The sequence below is a fragment of the Dreissena polymorpha genome, chromosome 3 (genome assembly GCF_020536995.1).
Source record: "Dreissena polymorpha isolate Duluth1 chromosome 3, UMN_Dpol_1.0, whole genome shotgun sequence".
Classification (NCBI taxonomy): Eukaryota; Metazoa; Mollusca; class Bivalvia; order Myida; family Dreissenidae; genus Dreissena; species Dreissena polymorpha.
The window spans coordinates 10,535,592-10,550,459 of record NC_068357.1 but is presented as its reverse complement, the minus strand read 5'-3'; the positions used below and the strand labels follow the sequence as shown (position 1 = coordinate 10,550,459).

General features: G+C 36.8%; 1 long non-coding RNA gene across 2 annotated transcripts; it reads right to left on the bottom strand.

Moving 5' to 3' along the window:
* Positions 1–10,318: 10,318 nt before the first annotated feature.
* On the bottom strand, positions 10,319–13,909 carry LOC127873545 (uncharacterized). 2 transcript variants are annotated; one of them, XR_008046230.1, is made up of 5 exons: positions 12,665–13,909; positions 11,882–12,042; positions 11,428–11,777; positions 11,022–11,298; positions 10,319–10,872 (listed from the first exon to the last, which is right to left on the bottom strand). It is a non-coding gene; the product is annotated as an uncharacterized LOC127873545 (long non-coding RNA). The 2 variants fall into 2 exon arrangements; XR_008046229.1 differs by having other exon boundaries at positions 11,032–11,298; positions 12,665–13,908.
* Positions 13,910–14,868: the final 959 nt, after the last annotated feature.

The window sequence follows — 14,868 nt, the reverse complement described above, 5'->3', positions numbered from 1 at the left end:
TATGATGTGAAAACATTAAAGAGAGGGGAATTTTGTACAATTAAAAACAAGATTGGCACTCATTCCATGAATCGCTTAAGATTAACAATAAGGTCAGTAAGGTCTTTTGCTTTAAAAAAAGCACATACATTAACGGAAATATGTATTATTCAGCAGCATTTTTCAACAAGGGACAAAATTGTCACAAAACCAGGTTTTCATTGTGGAAAAAAATCTGATTAAGGGAGACAACTCAAACTGAACTTTTGAAATGAACAAACAAAATTAACCCCCTTTGTAAGTTTGTTTCAAAATAAATCTATTTTAAGTTGTGGTGACCTTGACAAAGGAGATATTGACGTGATTCTTTCGTGCGACACACCGTTCCATGATGGTGAACAAATGTGCCAAATAATTGTAAAATTTTACAATGAATGACATAGTTATGGCCCAGACAAGCTCATTTATTGCCAATTTTGACCTTTGAACTCAAAGTGTGACCTTGACCTTGGAGATATCGACGTAATTATTTCGCGCGACACACCGTCCAATGATGGTGAACAAATGTGCCAAATGATTTTAAAATATGACAATGAACGACATAGTTATGGCCCGGACAAGCCCGCCAGCCCGCCAGCCCGCCCGCATTCGCCAATCTAATAACCAGTTTTTTCCTTCGGAAAACCTGGTTAAAAACACAGAAACTGCACTTAATCCCAGAGACAGAGGTTCAGTATTTAATTAAACATAATGAAATAGCCAGTAATGATTCTAATTTTTGTTCAGGCACTTTGACATCTTTAAAACCATCACAACAAAATGACATATCAACAAGCCTTATGATAACGATAGTCCATTATATATTTCTAATACAATGTCCACACTTAAAACAGCCATCTCGAGAAAGAAGAATTTCCGTGTACTGCGAGAGCCCCAGGGAGTAGAGGGAGGTCAGCGTGATGCCATTACACAGACCTAAATTAGAATAAAAATGATCACAAATCTTATATACCATTTTCTTTAATGTAACAATTAATTCATGTAAAAAAATTGAACTGTATGATTAAGAACAGAGTTAAATATTTCTTGGGAAACTATCAATATTATTAATAACAAGAGCACCGCATAGCGTGTGCCAACGCTCGGCTGCGGGTGCAGTTTTGAATAAATGAAAGCTTGTTCGAAGTTATATATATGAGAGGTCACAGTGACCTTGACCTTTGACCTAGTGACCAAAAAATGGGTGTGGTGTATAGAACTCATCAAGGTGCAATGACTACCTTTTAGGGACCGCACATCGCAGTCAATGCAGATTATCAGGCCTCAGTTGCTACATCTCCCTCTATAAGTACCTCACAAGGATAAAACCTTTTGTATAAGCTGTTGTTTGTCATCAAAGACGGGTTGCCTGAAACAATACAAGATTCAGGAATGCTTATATGCCATTTTGCAGATTACTCAGGAGCTTAAATGAGTCCTATTAGGTCCAACAGCAGAAACCAGCACAAGAAGGCTGGGATATGCTTGTAAATGGGCTAACCAGAGAGGTTTAAAGCTTTTCTCCTCGTAAAACTATATGAATTCCTTTCGGAAATCAAAATCAGCACTCTACAGAAGCATTCAGTTGCCTCTAATATCAGGGGGTCATGCGATTACGGGAGCTTACCGGGTTTAAATGAGGTCAGTTGGGATTAAACTTAAAAGATGGCGTCGTTTCTTGGGGTTTCTTGAAGGAATAGGAAATATTTTTATCCGGTAAGCCCCTTTGTATTTATAGTTATCTTAAATGAATACGCTCTTTCGGCTCTCCGGTGGTTGCGCTTCCCTCGGGTTTTTGTTTCCAGATCGTAGACGTCGGGATAAAAAAGTTATTGAAGGAAAACCGTCCACAAATCTGTTGTCTCCTAACGTGACGTTTGAGAAATGGGATGAACAATTATCATTTTCTCTTATAATACACAGTATTGACGCACGTGTACGGTAAAATATAACTAAAGTCATGATTATTTCATTTTCCCGGCGCCGTTTTATCTCTTATAACTAATTTATTGCCAAAAGAGATGTGCTTGTAAGAAACACAATGCCCCCCTACTGCGCCGCTTTGAAGCCATATATTTGACCTTTGACCTTGAAGAATGACCTTGACCTTTCACCGCTTAAAATGTGCTGTTACATGAGATACGCATGCACGCCAAATATCAAGTTGCTATCTTCAATATTGCAAAAGTTATAGGCAATGTTAAAGTTTTCGGACGGACGGACTGATGGAAAGTTCAACTGCTATATGCCACCCTACCGGAGGCATAAAAACTATTGGTTTAACCCCCTTTTTGGAACTTACTTCCTTTTCAGCATATTTAGGGACATGATTTCCAAATGACCAACACAGCTCATACCCATGTAAGAAGCTAATACACGAATTTTCTATCGTGAATGAATTTGCGATTGATTTGAATGTTTTAAAGAACGTTTCGTCTGTTAAAATGTATACCTCTTTCATACTTTTCAAATAAATGAAACCTCAAGCTACATTACAAAAGATCAAACAGAACTTGCATTGATTTAAACTGCGACATTATACATGGGGAGCTTCACTTTTTTTTGGCAATATACTATTAAGCAGCATATCGCCCATTTGGGAAGGAAAATTATGTTCCAACCGCAGTAAAAAAACGATTTCACGACTTATGCGCTTAATTATAATTCTGAATTTCATTTCAGTCAATTTAATTTCAGTAAAAAAAGTAAAAATAATAGTGTCATGGCCGTTGAAATGCAACCGAGATTCAGTAATTCTTTTTACCATTTTCACTATTGTGCAAAGAAGATTGCGAACACGTCAGATAATTAATGAAGTGCATCGATACAAAAACAAAAAACACTATGTCAGAAACACTATGTCCCCTTCTGCGCCGCTTTGATTTAGTTTTTTTTTTAAACTTTTAACCTTGAAGGATGACCTTTTACAACTCAAAATGTGCAGCTCCATGAGATACACATGCATGCCAAATATGAAGTTGCTATCTTCAATATAGCAAAAGTTATTGCAAAATGTTAAAGTTGGCGCAAACAAACCAACAGACAGGGCAAAAACAATATTTCCCCCACTATAGTGGTGGGGGACATAAAAATACTAGACTGTTATATTCATTTAAGAACAACAAATGGTGACAATCATGCTTGCAATTATAGTAATAAACAAATACGTTTTTCGTCTGGTTTCCAACTAACTATCGACTGCCCTATAAAAATATTTCAGAGGCAGAAGTATATTACATATTTGATCGTTTGAAAAAGGAAATTTTGACTAATGAAACCGTATCCGTGTTAGTTCAAATAATGTATGTAGCTGCAATTATGCTTAATCAGCAAATGAGGTAAACGTATCAATTCCTCAAAACGGCCATACTCTTAACCGGACAAAATGTGTGCGAGTTTTTAAAAAAACAAATTACAGAAAGATCTATGATTATATTCAAACTATGGCCCATGTGTAAAATCCTTTTAAAAAGTACGTTTATAAGACTCAATACCCCTATGCACAAGGTTAAGGTTATATAAGAGATTAAATGTTAATATTTGTATTCCCATACAGTTGACACGGTATGTAATATATGGTGAATTGTTTAGTTTTAAGCTATTTGCACATGAAACTTTTTTTTAAATCTTTACTCACATACTGAATCCTAACATCTGGCATGCGTAATTTAATGCATTTTACGGCCTTAGTTACACTATATAGGCTTTACATGTGTATTGTCAAACGTATGTACATACCTAAGTTTGAATATGCCAAAAACGGATTCATATGCGTACTTTTTCCAGGTAGCAACATAACAAGACGCTGAGACGTTGTGACGTCAAGAATGCCAAGGTTCGAGAAAATAGCGTCACTAAGTGTGTACCGCTCAAGAAAGCGGCCGGTTCTTGAAAACACATCCTTCATGCAAATGAAACGATTTCGTCTGGGTGCCACGTCAATTAAAAACACAAAACGATGTCATATGTTTTCCCCTGTCGGAGCGGTCAAACGTCCGAATGTATCAGCCTCTCCAAGATCTATGGAAAAGCCGAGTACTAGTAGACTGCGTTTGAATATATCATGCAACGGTAGAAAAATTTTTTTTAGACGATTCTATAAATACACCCGTAAACTACATGTATTATTGAAACTAAGCCATTTTCACTCCAACAAATGCCAAAAATATTAAACTAAAAAAACTACCTTTTACAGACACTCTACAGCAGCAAAAAGACCATCCACATTTAGAAGAAACTAAGAAATCGTAAGTTTACTAAACTCACTATTATACTGCACGACTCCGGCCTCGCAGGTCTGATACAAAAGTTACTGTAAACAACTACAAAACACACTCTAAAATGAAAACGATTAAGCTTCTTTTTCCAAACATTGGTACTTAACATATGGTTTATAGTTACATATGTAATACAATTTGCTATTCGCATCCAGGTCTTATCAAATGAAGACATACCAATCAAGGACCTATGAAGTTCCACAGGATATTGGGATTTGCATTGGCGACGATCTTGAACCTGGTGTGACATCGACTGAGCAGACGAACCAATCAACAGAGCATAACGACCAGACCTACCACGATCCAAACTTCGACTTTACGGAAGAATTGTCGGCAGTTCAAATCAGGTACAATTAATTGCAAATCTATGCATAATAACAGTGATCTGGGTAAGGGTTATAGTGTTAATATTGGATACGTACATATTGGTAAAATGTTCTGAGATTAATCGCAATAAAATATTTCATTTGTATTGATAAACCAACAGCATTTACGCATTCTTACAATAGTGTATAACTATCTTTACGATCAATTTAAGGTATCACATGTTCGATAAAAGGACGGGTCGCAAGAGCTTGAAGCATCGAAGAATTTCCAAGTGGAATGAACTAACAAAAGGAGTAAAGCTGGTTCGGTATTGTTATACGGTCGATTAGACACAAATACTGCCATCATTAAGATTCGGAATACCGGACGCTGACTCAGAAGAAGCCTAAAAACTAATAGTGCATAACTTGCTAAGTTAAATGTAAAACTCTTTATTGAATTTAATGACATTAGTCAAAGAACAATTAAAAATTCATGCTGAAGCATGTTGGAAAGAAATGACATTCACCAATAATGTGGTTTTTTATATAATAAAACGTTAGTGTCATCGGTGTCATTATGACAGATACGGAACGAAAAGTAATTAAGAAGTACATATAGCAATTACATATCAGACCTACATGTATCTATTTAGAGTTTGTAAAAACATTACACACATCAGCTTTCATAAGAATATAAAAAACGCCTTGTTTTCCTGACGAGATAGTATGTAAATAATTGTGCGCATGTATTTACATGCAATCGTGCAATTTTACGTTATTTTAATGTATGTTTTTCTTTCATGTTGACAATATAAAACATAAATGCATAATTAGATAAATGTGTTGCACATATTTGAAGTTCTTATAGTATTTATTATAGTTTATTGTTAAGTTAAGAAATACAAATTAAGTATACAAAAGTATGCTTGTTTACAATATGGATTTAATCTAACAGCAATTCATATATATATATATATATATATATATATATATATATATATATATATATATATATATATATTTATATATAGTGATAATACTATAATACTATCAGTTTGATGTAAATAGCAAGTGACAGGTAATAAGAAACAGAAAAAGTCACAATTTTCTCAATCATGATTGTTTTGTTCATTTTGTCATAGAATTCTGAGGTGATAATGCACTACTTACTAAAATATTTGGGATAAAAAAGTATCTACACGAGTTAATCACATCAAAATCACAGATTTTAAGGTCGCCGTGGTGTAATGGATATGGTGTCCGCCTTGCGACCGGGAGGTCACGGGTTCGATCCCCACCGTGGGAGCGTTCTTTAGATCTCCCCCAAAGACACCAAGTACTGGTTCTAGGCCCAGGAAACGGACTCGAGAGCGTTTATATAAGCCTAAGGCTTTCGACGCAATCGAGCTAAAATAAATAGGTTTAAACTAAAATCACAGAGATTATGAGATCATCGCATAAGGCATTTTTCATAAAACAGAAACCACTTAGTTAACAGTTCCAAAGAAGGCTTGACTTTTCTTCCACTTTAAACTATAATGTACATGCTCTGTCAGTTACCTGTTATAATGACCACAAAGACATATTAGATGTTGAATATAATTATGTAGCATGTATATATAGTCTATGTAAACTTAAGTTGAAACTTTATCAATTAAAACAAGAATTGTGACAATGTAAGCTAACAAGATTTCCATCTTTAACCAATTAATAAAGTTGAATTTAATTTACTTTGAAAACAGTGGCTGCATTTAAGCTACACAAAAGCACTTTGATTTTAGAGCCACTGTTAAGTTTCAAGCACGGCGGACAGCAGACGACGAGCTGGCTTCGAAAACAGACTAGCTAAAAATGCAGCCTAATCATGCTAATACTTGATCTGCATGTCAATTAGAGATATAATTTGTTGGACAATTCAACGAGCTAAAAATGCAACCTAATACTTGATCTGCATGTCAATTAGAGATATAATTTGTTGGACAATTCAACGAGCTAAAAATGCAACCTAATACTTGATCTGCATGTCAATTAGAAATATAATTTGTTGGACAATTCAACGAGCTAAAAATGCAACCTAATACTTGATCTGCATGTCAATTAGAAATATAATTTGTTGGACAATTCAACGAGCTAAAAATGCAGCCTAATCATGCTAATACTTGATCTGCATGTCAATTAGAGATATAATTTGTTGTACAATTCAACGAGCTAAAAAATGCAGCCTTATACTTGATCTGCATGTCAATTAGAGATAAAATTTGTTGGACAATTCAACGAGCTAAAATTGCAGCCTAATACTTGATCTGCATGTCAATTAGAGATATAATTTGTTGGACAATTCAACGAGCTAAAAATGCAGCCTTATACTTGATCTGCATGTCAATTAGAGATATAATTTACTGGACAATTCAACGAGCTAAAAATGCAGCCTTATACTTGATCTGCATGTCAATTAGAGATATAATTTGTTGGACAATTCAACGAGCTAAAAATGCAGCCTAATACTTGATCTGCATGTCAATTATAATTTGTTGGACAATTCAACAAAGTATACGACTGGGAATAATAAATAAACCTTCATCCGTTAGCTTGCATGATAAACCCAATGACTTCGTGAAGTTTCAATTCAATATCTGTAGTAGTAACAGAGATATACACATGTTGTATGCAAACTTGTAAGTGAAAGTCAACTTGCAGTCAACTATTACAGTAGAAGGCATTATCATGTTTATAGGCTGTTCTGCAGTCAGTGAATGTTCATAAAGATCTCTGAACACATGTGTGACATTTTCACTTCATTATATGTAGTAAATATATACAGGTATGAAAAGGGACATAATTCTGCTACATTGAAAGTCACAGTTATTCCACTTGGGAAGTGATGTCACATGATAGCCACAAAAACATGTAAGAAGTTTCAATACACTACATAAGTAAAACAAGAGTTCTGCGGTCGGAGATGACCGCATTGAAGCCGGATTTTTGATTTAAATGACAGGAAAGTACCTTTCGTCAAGTTTGAGATTCTAGGTCCAAGCATACCAAAGTTATAACAATTTTAACATTTTAACATTGAAGGTCACAGTGACCTTGACCTTCAAATGAATGACATTGAAATGAGCAGTGGTGATCTTCTAGTACTGGCCAACCTTTATGTCAAGTTTGAAGACTCTAGGTACAAGCATACCAAAGTTATAACATGGAATAAGAACTTTAACATTTTTACCTACCAAAGTTATAAGAACTTTAACATTTTTACATTCAAGGTCACAGTGACCTTGACCTTAGAATGAATGACCTTGAAATGACCAGTGGTCATCTAAGTGTGCTTGCAAACCTTCATGTCAAGTTTGAAGACTCTATGTCCAAGCATACCAAAGTTATAACAATTTTAACATTTTAACATTTAAGGTCACAGTGACCTTGACCTTCAAATGAATGACATTGAAATGACCAGTGGTCATCTTCTAGTACTGGCCAATCTTTATTTCAAGTTTGAAGACTCTAGGTACAAGCATACCAAAGTTATAACATGAAATAAGAACTTTAACATTTTTACATTCAAGGTCACAGTGACCTTGACCTTCAAATGAATGACCTTGAAATGTCCAGTGGTTACTTACTAGTTCTGGCCAACCTTCATGTCAAGTTTCAAGACTCTAGGTCCAAGCATACCAAAGTTATAACAACTTTAACATTTTTACATTCAAGGTCACAGTGACCTTGACCTTCAAATGAATGACCTTGAAATGTCCAGTGGTTACTTACTAGTTCTGGCCAACCTTCATGTCAAATTTCAAGACTCTAGGTCCAAGCATACCAAAGTTATAACAACTTTAACATTTTTATATTGAAGGTCACAGTGACCTTCACCTTCAAATGAATGACCTTGAAATGACCAGTGGTCATCTGTTAATCCTGGCCAACCTTCATGTCAAGTTTGAAGACTCTAGGTCCAAGCATACCAAAGTTATACCATGAAATAAGAACTTTAACATTTTTACATTCAAGGTCACAGTGACCTTGACCTTCAAATGAATGACCTTGAAATGACCAATGGTTACTAACTAGTTATGGCCAACCTTCATGTCAAGTTTCAAGACTCTAGGTCCAAGCATACCAAAGTTATAACAACTTTAACATTTTTTATATTGAAGGTCACAGTGACCTTGACCTTCAAATGAATGACCTTGAAATGACCAGTGGTCATCTGTTAATCCTGGCCAACCTTCATGTCAAGTTTGAAGACTCTAGGTCCAAGCATACCAAAGTTATACCATGAAATAAGAACTTTAACATTTTTACATTCAAGGTCACAGTGACCTTGACCTTCAAATGAATGACCTTGAAATGACCAGTGGTTACTAACTAGTTATGGCCAACCTTCATGTCAAGTTTCAAGACTCTAGGTCCAAGCATACCAAAGTTATAACAACTTTAACATTTTTTATATTGAAGGTCACAGTGACCTTGACCTTCAAATGAATGACCTTGAAATGACCAGTGGTCATCTGTTAATCCTGGCCAACCTTCATGTCAAGTTTGAAGACTCTAGGTCCAAGCATACCAAAGTTATACCATGAAATAATAACTTTAACATTTTCGAGCACGCCGCCACCCCGCCCGCCCGCCCGCCCGACAACATCAATCTATAAGCCGAGATTTTTTCGAAAAAAATCCGGCTAAAAAGTGAAGTTGCACTGTTACCTTAATCAAAGCATTAAACAAATGCCGACATTTAAACAAGTAGTATAGCTCATACAATTATGTGAATGTGAATGATCTGACTAAAAATGGCAAACATGTATTTAGTTAAGAAGTGATTTAAGTAAACAAAACTATTGCAAAGCAATATGTCCCCTACCGGCTCCACCATTGTCAGAATTTGTTTTATCCCCCGCTATTGTTTTCTTTCAGTCAAACAACTTAATCTCGAAATAAAATAATTGAATGTGTCAATCTGTAAGAATTCACCACACGGAGCACAAATCCGTTTGATTTTTTTAGAAATCTTGAGCCGTTGAAAAGTTATGGAGCTGCAAAGTCATAATTGTCCGTAAAGTGTTGTCCCGAATTAGGTCTGTGCAGTTCGCACAGGCTGACTGCACAGGCGATTTTTTAAAATATAACATGAGGGTTAGGCATTATAATTGTGCGTAAAGTGTCGTCCTGGATTAGCCATGCAGTCCGCACAGGCTGACTGCACAGGCTATTTTTTTTTTTTTAATAAAACATAATGGTTAGTCAATTGTGCGTAAAGTGTTGTCCCTCATTAGCCTGTGCAGTCTGCACAGGCTAATTTTTTTAATTTGTTTTTAGAAAAGTCATCAAATTGTACACAGTCAGTCACTCACTAACTTAAATAGTTCACACTTTTGTGTTTGAAAAGTCTTTTCGCTTAGCTCAAAACACTTTTGTGTTTGAAAAATCTTTTCGCTTAAAGACATAAATATTGGGTCGTAGACCCAATAAATATTTTTGAATTATTGGGTCAGACCCGATATGTAGGGGTATGTATATTTGTAAAAACTGTCAGCTTAAACTGATGTATAAAGGCATACATACTATAATGAAAGTATGTGATTTTAACATTGGTATGCCTATAACACCAGTCTTTCTGCTTGGACCCGATAATTAGGTATAGGAAGATATTTGGGCGTTTTTAAGTATATATATACATATATATATATATTGTTTTTTTATTAGCACAGTTAATAGTCTGGAATTCTCTACAAAACCTAAAATTGTCTTATTACTGGTGAAAAAGGGTATAAAACTGGTTGTTACTTAAGTAGGTCACAGCTGTCAAAATTTATATGCATAGGAAACTACATGTAATAATTTCTCTACGTCTATTTGTCTGTTATTACACCAGTATCATCATAATGATTAATGTCTAAATAGTCTTTAAACACGGTTCATCACCTCATGATCCTCATCTGCATCATCATCATATTCATCATCGACAACATGTTATTATTTATATTTTTTGCAGTATCATCATCATGATCAATGCCCAAAGAGACTTTCAACACGTTTCATCACCACCCTCATCATCATCAGCATCATCATCATCATCATCATCATCATCATCGCGACGAGGACGACGTGTTCAGGGCCTGCTGGACCTCCTCGTTACTGGAGGACAGGCGTAGCGTAAATTTAGGTAGAGGCAGAAAAACGTCGTCCTGGCTCCAGTCTGTCGTGACTTTCAGGTCTGAGTTCGACCAGTCTGTGAAAGCTGGGGACAATGACGATGACTCCCTGACCTGTTGAAAATGAATAAAACATAATATCATATATGATTTTTTAACTCTGAATACGTTGCTATTTTTCCCGTTAAAGATTTATTGATATTTGTTAAGAAATCTGCAATGTGAATTGATAATAACTTAATGAAATCATTAGCTGATATTACAATTTCTTACAATTGGTATCTTCGTCCAGCCGGGGCGACAGGTATGACCATGGGTACGACCACAGGTCCTGGACCACACGGACGGGTAGCTCCGGGGTGGGGGCAGGTGCGGCGTCCACTAGCAGAGGTACGAACTAAAGCCCTGGCTCAGTTCGGCGCCGTGGCTGACGTGGCGCACTTCTAAACGATCTTCACGGTGTGTGGCTCCGAGTTAGGGTATGCGGCGGCCTTCTGTGCGTTTAGCCACCAAAACCGCTGGAAGGGCTTCTGGGTTGATCTTAAAAGGAACAAATGTAAAACGCGATTTTATAATTGTAAACTTTAGCACTAATAAACATCAATAGCTAAACATTGGCGAACGTGAAGTTATATTACACAAATGTCAGCTAATATTACAGCAACTTACCGCTGCTGAGCCTGCTGCCGGATACCCGCGAAGAAATCTTCCGAATGCCAGGGTCCAAGTATACGTTTCTTCGGGAGGCACGCCATCCGCTGCTGGAAAGCCGCGTAGACCTTTTCTGATGGCAGAAAGCAGGGCTGAACAGATGCTGGGGTGACAGCTGATGCAAAGGCTGGGGGTGAAGGTGGCATAGGCGCTGGCTCAACAGCCGGCTGAAGCGGAAGAGGAGGAAAAGGAAACGAAGACGTAGAGCCGGATGAGGACCTGGATCCAGTTCTTGACTGAGAGGTGGACCCGGATGTGGACCTGTACACCAACGCCAATGTGGTGGCCGGTTGCTTCCGTGCCTACATCTGAAAAGTTTACCATGGCGTTTATATACGTGTTATAAACAATTGCATCAAAGTGTTTATAAATATTGAATACGAAATACACATCAACACAATGTAACACTTACCTTCGTCAACTGGCTTTTGTGATGGAGGTATTCCTCTGAGCCCTTGGTGAGCCCATGGGTGGAGGTCAGGTGTTTGACTGTGTTAACCACAGCCCGCTTGAAGATGCCGCAACGGTGGTGCGCCCGTCCAGACTTGCTCCTCCCGGTGGCGGCTCGCTGCTCTGAAATGGGAAGATGCAAATTACAAGGAGAAGTTTAAGTTATTAATTTTGATACCAAGGTCACATAGAGATGATGTACTTAAACAGTTACACAGCAATAAAACAACAGCTCATTTAGGTGTAAAGAATACTCTAAGGAAGGTTAGAGATTGTTATTTCTGGTTTGCTTTGAGAAAAGATGTGGAAAACTGGTGTAAGACTTGTGATGTTTGCAATAGTAGAAGAGGTACTTTGCGGGAACCTAAAGCTCCTTTGACCACATATAATGTTGGTTATCCAAATGAAAAGATTGCTATTGATTTCATGGGGCCCTTTGTAAAAACTAAAAGTGGAAAAAGATACACGATTGTAGTAGGAGATTAATTTAGTAAATGGACCGAGTGTTATCCTAAAGAGAATTAAGAATCTAGTACAGTTGCCAAAACACTAGTTAACAAGTATATAAGTAAATGGGGATGTCCATTATTATGTCACACTGACCAAGGAAAAAGTTTTGAGTTAAAATTATTTTTAGAAGTAATACAACTATAAGGCATAGAAAAGACAAGATCTTCTCCCTTTCATCCTCAATGAAATGGTTTTATAGAAAAGCACAATTCTACCATTATCAACATGCCCTCACCTTATGTTTCTTCAAATCAAGATGACTGGGATAAACACATTGATTTAGTACTCATGGCCTACAGGTCATCTGTCCAGTCATCTACAGAATTTTCACCATCAATGTTACATCTTGGTAGAGAAATAAGGTTACCGGTTGACATGATATATGGAAGCACTGAAAAAGATGAAGCTGAAACGGAACATTCAAAAGCACAATATGTCACAGATTTAGAAAATAGATTACACAAGGTGTATGAAATGGCTTGAGATAACATTAATATTTGAACTTGACCTTGATATCATTTAGATGTAACATCTGACTAAATTTGGTGAAGATCAGATGAACACTACTTCAATTAATGAGCGGACACCATGCTAAATGCTTGAAATGCACTATGTGACCTTGCGACCTCGTTTTTGACCCGGCATGACCCATATTTGAACTTGACCTACATATCATCTAGACACAACTTCTGACCAAATTAGGTGAAGATCAGATGAAAACTACTTCAATTAGAGAGCGGACACCATTCTACATGTAAATGCTTTAAATGCACTAAGTAACCTCGTGACCTAGTTTTTGACCCGGCATGACCCATATTTGAACTTGACCTACATATCATCTAGACACAACTTCTGACCACATTTGGTGAAGATCAGGTGAAAACTACTTCAATTAGAGAGCGGACACCATGCTTAATCCTTGAAATGCCCTAAGTGACCCCGTGACCTAGTTTTTGACCCGGCATGACCCATATTCCAACTTGACCTAGATATTGTCTAGACACAACTTCTGACCAAGTTTGGTGAAGATCAGATGAAAACTATTTGAATTAGAGAGCGGACACTGCTGTGGACGCCGCCCGCCCGGGGTGAAACTATAATACGTCCCGTTTTTAAAAGCAGGCATAAAAAAAATATAAAGAATATGATTTGGTATGGTATTTTTATCCAGTAAGAAAGAAGGGACTTAGTAGCAAATTTCTTAGACCTTGGACGGATCCATGTAAGGTTATCAATAAAGTAAACGATATTCTTTACCGAATAAAAACAGGGCCAAGAAACAAATCAACAAGAGCACCGCCTTGCGGGTGCAGACCGCTCATCTATTTTCTTTTTAAAGGTGAAGGGACTCTCAATTTCAATCACAAAGGAGGGAGGGGTGGAGTGAAGAGGGGTGTATAGTGTGGGTGTGTGGTCATTTATTACATTTTCTTCCAAAAATGCGGCAAAGAAAATGCCAAAAAAAAAAATTATTGTTTTCGGGGTGGGGGGGATTCTTGGGTGCTATGGTTGGACGGTATTTCAAAAATAAAATAATAAAAAAAATATTTGTGTTTTTTAACCGTTTCAAAAAAAAATGGGGGGGGGGATGGGGTGGGGGGGGGTATATTGTGAAGGTGTGGTGGTCATTTGTGAGATGTTCTAAAACAAAAAAACAAAAAAAAATGGGGGGGGGGGTCTGGGGGGGGGGGGGGGGGGCATGGGGGATGGTTAGGGTGGAGTCTATTGTGGTATGTCAGGTAAGAGTTGTTTTATCAAAGTATCAATCAAATCTAATCATAAATAAAGAAGTTATGGCAATCTTAGCAAAATTTAATAATTTGACCTTGAGAGTCAAGGTCATTCAAAGGTCAAGGTAAAATTCAACTTGCCAGGTACAGTAATCTCATGATAGCATGAAAGTATTTGAAGTTTGAAAGCAATAGCCTTGATACTTTAGAAGTCAAGTGGATCGAAACACAAAATTCAACCATATATTCAAAGTAACTAAGTCAAAAAAGGGCCATAATTCTGTAAAAATGACAACCAGAGTTATGCAACTTGTCCTTTTACTGTCCCCTTATGATAGTTTGCGAGTGTTCCAAGTATGAAAGCAATATCTATGATACTTTAGGGGTACAGTGGACCAAAACACAAAACTTAACCAAATTTTCAATGTTCTAAGTATAAAGGGCACATAATTCCGTCCAAATGCCAGTCAGAGTTACATCACTTTGCCTGCACAGTCCCCTTATTATAGTTAATAAGTGTTGCAAGTATGAAAGCAATAGCTTTGATACTTAAGGAATAAAATGGACCTAAACACAAAACTTAACCAAAATTTTCAATTTTCTAAGTATAAAAAGGGCACATAATTCTGTCAAAATGCACGCCAGAGTTATCTAACTTTGCCTGCCCAGTCCCCTCATGATAGGAAGTAAGTGTACCAAGTTTGAATGC